We start from the raw sequence: 2,839 nt of genomic DNA, 5'->3' as shown, positions 1-2,839 counted from the left end.
TAACAAGCATAATACCCCTCGTAATTCGATGCTAAGCCAAAATGACGCCCCAATTGAATGCTCTCCCTGTGGAAGTAATGGCCAAATAAAAATACTGCACACACAAAAGAAGCTACCCTGAAATATTAGTCACTTACATAATGTAACTGTATCCCTGCAGAGCACTGGTTTTAAAACACTACTTCACGGGGCCCCACTTAGATAATTAAAAGTGCCTCCCTGTCTCCAGGTGTAGGCCCGCTCTCTATCAAACCTGGGTTTTAAAGAGCGAGGACTGCCTATCATGAAACATGACACCTGGTGGTGTGTTAGGACAGTCCTTAACTTTTTTTAAAATGCTCAGCACTATACTTACTTAGTGCTTTGCAGGGATACGGTTACATTATGTAAGTGACTAATATTTCAGGGTAGCTTCTTTTTTGTGTGCATTTGATAGGTTTGGAGGCCAGCTCACCCTGAAAGCCCCGTAGCCTCTATTTCCCTCCTTTGGTTAATTCCATGGGTTTGTGGCTCTATGTAGCATATAAAATACAGAACATAGAAAAATATTGTTTATCAAAAATACTAAGCTTTGAAAATAGTGTTCTGTAAAATACTCTTAACGAAACATAATTTGTTGTGGCAGAGAAGTAATGCCTCCCTGAATTTCGAACCTCTAGGACTAATGAATCGCAAAATAGTGTGTCCTCTAAAAACAAAAAAACTTTTATTATGTGCTGCGTATGCTGATAATATTGCACCTCAAACTGCTGTTCCAAAAATAATGATACCCTGAAAAATAGTGTACCTGCTCAAATATTGTTGCTAAAATGTTTTGGGGGATTGAAAAATAGCCGCCAGAAGTGGAGTGCCCTTTGAATACTAGGTCAAGTGTAATGTCCCCAAAATTCTTTTCTCAGCGGAATAATACACTTTCTTTGCTTGTCTTGCAAATTATAGTTTCAACAAATAGTGCCTGGTTAGATCGAATGTTTACCTGTTGAGCCTGCAGACACATCTGTTCCTGTGGGACAAGAGTAGTTAAGGCTGTTCTAGCTGAAAGAAGAGTGAGAGCCTTTCTTCTGCTTTGCTCCTTCTCGACTTGTGCTGACACAAGGCATGTTGAAGTGCGGGATGAAGAGACACCCCAAACATGCCTCCTTGTAAATTGCCAGGCAGTAGCGAATAGCTTAAGACTTTGGGGACCATTCCAATCCTCGCAAAGGAGTTTCTTTGGCTCAAGAGGTATGCTTTTGAAACTATAGAAATTGTCTATCAAGTAGGACAACATGCCAACCCACTTGCGAGGAGTGGCATGCGTGCTTTCTAGAGATGTTGGGATTTTGATATAACTAGCATCTGCTCTGTGAGTGAAGTGAACTGAATGGCAACCTAGCATGCTCTTCCAGCAGACTGTATGTGACCAATCTGTGGCTTCATCAACTCGAGCCTCAGGATGCACCTATGCAAACTCCATCTGGTACTGTTCCAAGAGCTGGATATTGACATTCACTCACAAAGGAAGGAGCATTATAGCCATTGTCAATCCTGCAAACTCCAGTCAATAACTCTCACAAAGCAGGCGGTGATCTACCCTGGCCCAGATGTAACCTGGCCTGGGTGAATGAATCTGCAGAACATTTAAATAGTACATTTTCTCCGACACGAAGAATCTTCCACATTAATGGCAAAGCTTAGTTACGTGGACCTCTTTTATTTACTGAACGATACACTGCTTGCATCTTATCTCCTTTCATACCTCCCCCACCATTACCACATATAACTGGGGATGTATCCTGTTTGATGTGTACATGGGCTTCCTGTTGTGTAGTGCTACAAGTCGCTCTGGGGTACCATGACAGAGTATACTCAGGGGTTGCATCTAGTTTGATAGGTACCTGAACGGCTGCCTGCTGTACAGTGAAATAAGCCCCTCTGGAATTCATCAACCAAATGCACCTGGGTGGTGCACCTTGATTATTGAATACCCGGGCCACTTGTAGTACAGTGGGGTACACTTGACTATTGGAAAACGTGAACAGAGAAATTGACCATATTGTCCTCTGCTGCCCGGTTGAGATATCATTCTTAAAATATGGAAGTACCTTTACCTTAAGTGAAAGGTTTTAAGCTACGGTATGTCTGCAGCAGACAGCAGTGCAGCCAAACAGTCCTATCTGCTCAGCTCTCTTCCACTGCCTATTTTCATTTGATTTTGAGAAATTGATTTGATTTTGAGAAACTGTGACTATTTTCATTAGATTTTTATTTAACCGCATCGCTGCTGCGGCGAATTTTGCGCTGTGCGGCTTTTTTCATTTTACCGCGTTACATGACGAGCTCAGCTCGTCATCAGCACACGCCACTCGTGGCTGATGACGAGCTGAGCTGGTCGTCAGCAGCGAAGGGGTTAATATTGAGAAATTGATCCTATTTTCCATGTCAGCCCTTCTAGTTTTAGACTGTGGCGTTAAGCAAAGATTAAAGAAGTTACATGCCAAAATCTAATGCTGCTAGAAGGAAGGATGCCCTCTCCTGCTGCCGGCTAACACCATATCTGTCTGATATCATCACTTTCACTCTCTGACCCAATTTCTTGATTTTTTCCTCCCCCTGACTCGTCTTTTTCTTGTTCTCACCTATGACACCATCTCTGCCTGTTCTCTTCTACCATCTCGCCCTCTCCCTTCCCTCCAATACCATCCTTAATGTCTTCTCGTCCTCTCCCTCTGATGCCTGATCATCTTTCCTTGATGCTGCTGTATATTGATAAGGTGCCCAGACATTTTTTCTGTTAACCTGTATTTCTGGTGTTGTACCTTACTCACAGATGTTCGTTCTCTCTTCCTCTTCCCTGCAG

Source organism: Lissotriton vulgaris, unplaced genomic scaffold (genome assembly GCF_964263255.1).
Source record: "Lissotriton vulgaris unplaced genomic scaffold, aLisVul1.2 SCAFFOLD_4504, whole genome shotgun sequence".
Classification (NCBI taxonomy): domain Eukaryota; kingdom Metazoa; phylum Chordata; class Amphibia; order Caudata; family Salamandridae; genus Lissotriton; species Lissotriton vulgaris.
Note: the sequence above shows the minus strand (reverse complement) of the source record.